This window comes from Aristolochia californica, unplaced genomic scaffold, assembly GCF_029961685.1.
Source record: "Aristolochia californica isolate CCGP_79_NKW_82.1479 unplaced genomic scaffold, dmAriCali1.0.hap1 SCAF_1, whole genome shotgun sequence".
Classification (NCBI taxonomy): Eukaryota; Viridiplantae; Streptophyta; class Magnoliopsida; order Piperales; family Aristolochiaceae; genus Aristolochia; species Aristolochia californica.
This window is the reverse complement of record NW_027181770.1, coordinates 38,810,002-38,817,138: the sequence shown is the minus strand read 5'-3', so window position 1 is coordinate 38,817,138 and position 7,137 is coordinate 38,810,002. Positions and strand designations below refer to the sequence as shown.

Below are 7,137 nucleotides of genomic sequence, written 5' to 3'. Positions count from 1 at the left end.
AGCATTTCCATTTGCATTCATACATTACAACAACGAATTTCACTGTGGTATAAAAAGGAATGAGTTTAAACAGGCATACAAGACTATTCAGACTAACATAGATCAACACTAGATTTACATGTTCTCTTTTGCAACTAAGTTCCAAGTCTAATGCAATAGTAAGCTATCCCACTGAATTCTCATGGATCACAACAAATGATATCAAATTTTTAATAGGCATATTCTACACAGTTTTACGATCATTTTTGAAACATATTTGAGCAACTTATTTTAACTCTACTAATGTTAACCACATACTAAGAGGAGTAATTTGAAAACCACGAAAAAAAATCGAAAGAAAATTATTGCTAAGACATAAAAGAGTCCCCCCAAACCTAAACTTGACATTGTCCTCAATGGGGAAAAGTTAAAACACTATAACGACTACAAAAAAAAAAGAATAATAAAGACCCCCAGGAATGATACATAGTCTCCCTCAAAGAAGATTTACTCGTATTAGCCGTACCCGTAGGTAATCATCCGTAGATGAAACCTCTATCCCACATCAGACTTTGAAGAAATCTCCGTGTGACTGGCCATTGAAGGCAGCAGGAATCACGCGCTGAACACAAGTCCTTAAGTTACTCACCATAAGGTTTTCATTCAATACTTCAAGATCGAACCGGTCAATCCCAGAATGGTTGTTTGAGTACAGACCTCTCAAACTAGGGACCAAAAGTCTGGTCATCGACTACCAGAACCATTTATGCTCTCAGCCGGCAAGAGAGTATGAATAAACCAAAAAAATAAAATAAAAATAAAACTGTAATGTACAAAGGGATAGAAACGTGGGGATTGCCCACAATGTGCTAAGTTTAGAGTCGTAAGCAAGACTCTGACGCATTCAAGATGAAATGATAGGTTCCTCCAAGAAAATCACCATCACCTCCTTCGGTGTGGGGACATTCTCAAGATACGGTTTGAGCCTCTGACCGTTAACTTTGAAGATCGACCCGTCTCCGTGATTGCAGATCTCAATAGCGCCATGAGGAAACACCTGTGTAACTTCAAATGGACCGGACCACCTGGATCTTAGCTTCCCTGGAAACAAATGCAATCGTGAGTTATAAAGTAAAACATTCTACCCAACAGTAAAAGACTTGCGAAAAATAGATTTATCATGTAAAAGCTTTGTTCGCTCTTATACAGTTTGGCATTCTCATAAGCATCATGATGTATCTCCTCCAACGCATTCAATTGCAACTTTCTCTCCTCACCCGCTTGAGTTAAATCAAAATTTAAAGCCTTAATGGCCCAATAAGCTCTATGCTCAAGCTCAACAGGTAGATGACATGCTTTGCCAAACACTAGGCGAAATGGAGACATCCCAATAGGAGTCTTATAAGCGGTTCGATAGGCCCATAAAGCATCGTCCAATCGAGTGGACCAATCTTTCCTATCAAAGCGAACCGACTTCTCCAAAATCCGTTTGATCTCCCTATTAGAGATTTCCACTTGACCACAATTTTGCGGGTAGTACGGAGTGGATTCAATAAGGACTCAAATGCTCTGTTAAAAAAATGAGATCCCCCATCACTGATGATTGCTCTCGGGGTACCAAATCAATGAAAGATATTTTATTTTAAAAAATTTACCACCACTTTGTGATCGTTTGTCTTACATGATATAGCTTCAATCCATTTAGAGACATATTCAACAGCAACAAGGATGTATTGATAGCCGAACGAGACAGGAAAAGGACTCATGAAGTCAATACCCCACACATCAAACAATTCAACAATAAGAATGGGGTTAAGAGGCATCATGTTCTTCCTAGACAAACAACCTGTTCGTTGGCATTTATCACACACCTAACAAAACTCGTGGGCATCTCTAAATAATGAAGGCCAATAGAAACCACATTGCAAGACTTTAGCCGCTGTCTTTCTAGCACCAAAATGTCCACCACATGTGTGGGAATGACAAAATTCAAGAATGTTGGCAAAGTCTTGCTCATGTACACAACGCCTAATGACTTGGTCAGAACACACCTTGAACAAATAAGGGTCATCCCAAAAAAAATGTTTGACTTGGGAAAAGAATTTCAACCTATCTTGTTTACTCCAATAATCAGGAATCTTATGAGTTACAAGATAGTTGACTATGTCAGCAAACCAAGGCAATTGGGATACTTGGAGAAGTTGTTCATCAGGGAAGGAATCATTTAAAGGAAGGAATCCTTCCTAAGGTACTACACAGATCCTAGATAGATGATCAGCAACAACATTCTCACAACCCTTGTTATCTCGAATCTCAAGGTCAAATTTTTGCAATTGCAAGATCCATCTAATCAAGTGAGGTTTAGTGTCCTTGATGGATAATAAGTACTTCAAAGCAGAATGATCAATGAACACTATAACCTTTGACCCTAATAGATATGATCTGAATTTTTTCAAGGCAAACACAACAGCTAGCAACTCCTTCTCAGTGGTAGTGTAATTCAATTGAGCATCATGAAGAGTTCGGCTAGCATATTGAATGACACAGGGCATTTTATTCTTCTTTTGCCCCAAAACAGCCCCCAATGCATAGTCAGAGGCATCACACATCAACTCAAAAGGCAAAGACCAAATAGAGGGTTGGACAATGGGTGCAGTGGACAAACATTTCTTCAGTGTTTCAAAAGCATGAATACAGGCATCATCAAAGGTGAAAGCAACATCTTGAGCAAGTAAATTTGTCAAAGGACGAGAAATTTTCTAAAGTCTTTAATGAAACGCCTATAGAACCCAGCATGGCCAAGGAAAGAACGCACCCCCTTCACAGAAGTAGGTGGTGGCAGATTGGCACTTAGGTCAACCTTGGCTTTGTCCACTTCTACACCCCGCTCAAACACTACATGTCCTAAAACAATTCCTTCTTTCACCATGAAGTGGCATTTTTCCCAATTCAAGACTAAATTGGACTTAATGCAACGGGACAATACGAGTGAAAGATTGTGCAGACATGTATCAAAACTAGAGCCAAACACAGAAAAGTCATCCATAAAGACCTATAAAAATTCACCAATCATGTCAGAAAAGATACTTATCATGCACCGTTGGAAAGTGGCGGGCACCTTGCATAAACCAAAAGGCATGCGTCTGTAAGCATAGGTGCCAAAGAGACACGTGAATGTGGTCTTTTCCTGGTCTTCTGGAGCAATGAGAATTTGATTGTAGCCGGAGTATCCATCTAAGAAGCAATAAAAATTGTGGCCGGCCAATCGCTCTAGTACCTGATCAATGAAAGGTAGTGGGAAGTGATCCTTCCTAGTGGCGGAATTAAGTTTTCTATAGTCAATGCAGACACGCCACTTGGTGGTAGTTCTTGTGGGAATCAATTCACCACTCTCATTTTTCATTATCGGTATCCCCCCTTTCTTAGGGACAACTTGAATTGGACTCACCTAGGTGCTATCGGAAATAGGGTAAATGATTCCTATCACAAGCAACTTGATGACTTCTTCTCTCATAACCTCCAGCATATGGGGATTTAACCTACGTTGCATCTCACGTGAGGCTTTAGTCCCCTCCTCCAAATGAATACAATGCATGCATATGGAGGGGCTAATCCCTTTTAAGGCATCAAGAGTCCACCCCAATGCCTCTCTGTGTGCTTGTAAAACTTCAGTCAATTGTTCCTCCTGCTCAGTACTCAAATAAGAGGAAATAATGACTGGTAATGAGTTCATGGGTCCCAAGAACGCATACTTCAATGTGGGAGGAAGTGGCTTAAGGTCTAGCTTGGAAGTTTCAAGAGGTTTGTCCAAGTCAAGAGGAAGATCCTGTGGATGTTCAGTTGTGATAACCTCATAAGCTTCCTCCAACAGAGGTATAGAATTGAGTAAAGAATTAAGCTCTCAAAAATATGTTTCCTCATCAAAATAGTCCATGTCTAAAGATGTTATGCAAGACTCAAAAGATTCAAGAGTGGATTCGTTATCAAGCATAACAGTTTCTATATTAAATGCAGGACTCAGATCATCAGACTCAAGTGGGTGGTGCCCGGCATTAAATACATTCAATGAGACCTTAAAATTTCCAAAAGACAACTCCAACTCACCACTTTTACAATGAATGATAGCATTAGATGTGGCTAAGAAGGGACGTCCTAGGATGACAGGAATTTGGTTGGTCACATTGACTACTGGTTCTGTATCAAGAACAATGAAATCAACCGGGAACATAAATTTGTCATCTTTTATCAAAACATCTTCAACTATTCCTCGTGGTATCTTGACAGAACGGTCAGCTAGTTGAAGTGTGATGGGAGTAGGCTTCAATTCCCCCAAACCTAATTGCTGGCACACAAAGAAAGGAAGCAAATTCACACTTGCCCCTAAGTCAAGAAGAGCTCTCTGGATGGTATGTTCACCAATGACACATGAAATTGTGGGACATCTAGGATCTTTAACTTTAGGAGGAGTGTTATGCTTCAGAATTGAGCTTACATTCTCAGTAAGAAAGACCTTTTTGTTAACATGTTGTTTTCTCTTCTGTGTACAAAGGTCTTTCAAAAATCGTGCATAGGCAGGCACTTGCCTAATAGCATCAAGAAGTGGAATGTTAATGTGAACCTTACTAAATAGTTCCAACATTTCATGCATGCTATCTCCTTTCCTAGGTGGGCCCGATAACCTCTGCGGATAAGGAGCTAATGGGACTTGGTTAGAGATCTGCTTGGCTGTTGGTGGAGAACTTGGAGGTTCTTCGCTCAATGATGTGTCCCCATTGTCATCCTTTGACTCCTTAGACTTAGTGGTCCCTACCCCATTGTTCAACTCACGACCACTCCTAAAGGTGGTTATGGCTTTGGCTTGCTCATGGTGGGGTTTGGAACTCAACTCACTCTCATGTGTGCTTTTGGGGTTAGGAATGGTTTGACTCGGGAGTCTATTTTGTGCTTGTTCACTCATGTGGATGGCCAACTGACTCACTTGCATTTCAAGTTTACCAATGGAGGACTGTGTATTCTGCATGAATAATTGAAGTGTATCCTCAAGTGAAGGTTTTTGGGGAATCAATGGTTGTTGAGTGAAGTGTGGGCGCGGAGCTTGGGGTTGAGTAAACCCTGGAGGACCCCCAACCTGTGGGCCCTTGGACTATGAGAAATTTGGGTGCCTAGCCCAACCCGGATTATATGTTTCTGAAAAAGGATCGTTCCGGTTCGGTCTATGAAAATTCTGGACTGCATTCAAGTCCTCAATGAGCTCTGGGTAGGATGAACTAGATAGACACATTTGTGTGGGATGAGATGAACCAGAGCATATGGCACAGACAGTAGATGGGTTAGGAGAAGGTGAACTCTTGGACACCATAAGGGCATCAATTTTTCTAGTCAACCCTTCAATCTTGGCCATGAGCATGGGTGTTTCACTAACCTCGTAAAGACCCCCTCTTTAGGCTTCGTGGGATCTCCTATCAACATTAAATAATGAACCCCACTGCTGAGATTGATCACTCAACGTTTCAAAGAAGTCCCACGCCTCACTAACACTCTTACCCATCAAACTCCCACCACTCGTTGCATCTACCATGGATCTAACCTGAGGTGTAAGACCTTGATAAAAGTATTGCACTAAATGCCATTTCTCAAACCCATGATGCGGACACCTACGGATCAAATCCTTCCATTTCTCCCAAGCCTCATAAAAGTGTTCACCCTCCTGCTGCATAAAGTTGGAGATTTCTCTCCTGAGGGCTGTAGTTCTCTGAATGGGAAAGTACTTGGACAAAAATTTCATGACTAATGTGTCCCATGAAGTAATGCTGCCCACCTCTAAGGAATTAATCTAAGACTTGGTCTTATCCTTAAGTGAAAATGGAAAAAGTCTTAACCGGATAGAGTCATCTGAGAAATTCTGGAATTTAAAAGTTGCACAAATATCTAAGAATTCCTTGATGTGGTAATATGGGTCTTCCTTCTCCAACCCATAGAATGTAGGGAGGAGTTGGATCACACCCGGTTTCAACTCATAACTGGCGGCAGTCGTGGGTGGCAATATAATGCAAGAAGGTGATGTGAAGTGGGATGGGATAGAATAATCCCTCAGGGCTCTACGGTCACCTGATGCAGGTAACTATAATGGTTCGCCCTGATTGGCCATGGTAGCTCCTAACTTGACTTCGGGTGTTTTCCTACAAATATGTTCTACCTCTTCAACAAAGGGAGCTAATGGTCCACCTAGGGAGCGGCGCCCGTGCATAAAAACACAAAAAGAAACAAAATGAACTATCAAATTAAGCTAACAAACTCACTACTAAAAATATGAACTAACTAGAAGAAATAAAAATAATTCCATAAAAAATACCAAACTAAAATTATGAAATAAATAAATAAATAAATAAATAAAAATTAAAAATAAATTAAAATAAGTAAAAATAAATAAATAAAAAATAAAATAAAATAAAATAAATCTAACCTAAGACTATGGAGAACAAAGAAATATGCTTAATATGTGCCTCCCTGGCAACGGCGCCAAAAACTTGATGTATAATTTAATTACATCGGCTTTAATACCTCGCAAGCGTACGAATCGTTCATGTAATTTAGCGGGAAGCGAGGGTCATATCCACAGGGAGGACAAAATTTTGTGTATTCTTAAATCAACTAGTCTAACCAAATATGATGAATTAATATGAACTAAACACTAATTATATCCTAAATTATCAAGCAATCATCTGGTTAAATACTTGCATAATAGGAAACGTCAACTCTGGATTTTATGGTGATTCGTGCCTCTCTCGAGCGCCATGTAACCACAAATCCGATTTCTCAATCCTTGCTTCTATCCCCTCTCAGGCGCATAGAGTGAAAGATAGAAATAGGATTAAAATACCAAAATCCAACCACAATTATAATCCTACCCTAATTAGCTAATTCAATCAAATATCCATAAAAAATATTCAATAAACATTAATTATCAAATCAGATTCAATTAACATTCAAAACCTAAGTTCTAACTAAATAAAAACTAAATTCAATAATGATGAATTACTCCCCTTCTTCCTCCTCTCGCTCGGGCAGCAACTCGTTCTCACGCGTGCTGCAATTTCCCCAAATCAATGGCTTCGGGTTGGCAAGAGTGAGTGGCCGGAGGTAGAGACGATGCTGACG

General features: G+C 40.1%; 1 non-coding gene and 1 pseudogene across 1 annotated transcript; one reads left to right on the top strand and one right to left on the bottom strand.

The window, feature by feature from the left end:
- Positions 1-414: 414 nt before the first annotated feature.
- On the bottom strand, positions 415-5,380 carry LOC137947615 (uncharacterized; annotated as a pseudogene).
- Positions 5,381-5,615: 235 nt separating this feature from the next.
- LOC137965188 (small nucleolar RNA R71) lies at positions 5,616-5,722 on the top strand. The gene has a single exon (XR_011116024.1). It is a non-coding gene; the product is annotated as a small nucleolar RNA R71 (small nucleolar RNA).
- Positions 5,723-7,137: the final 1,415 nt, after the last annotated feature.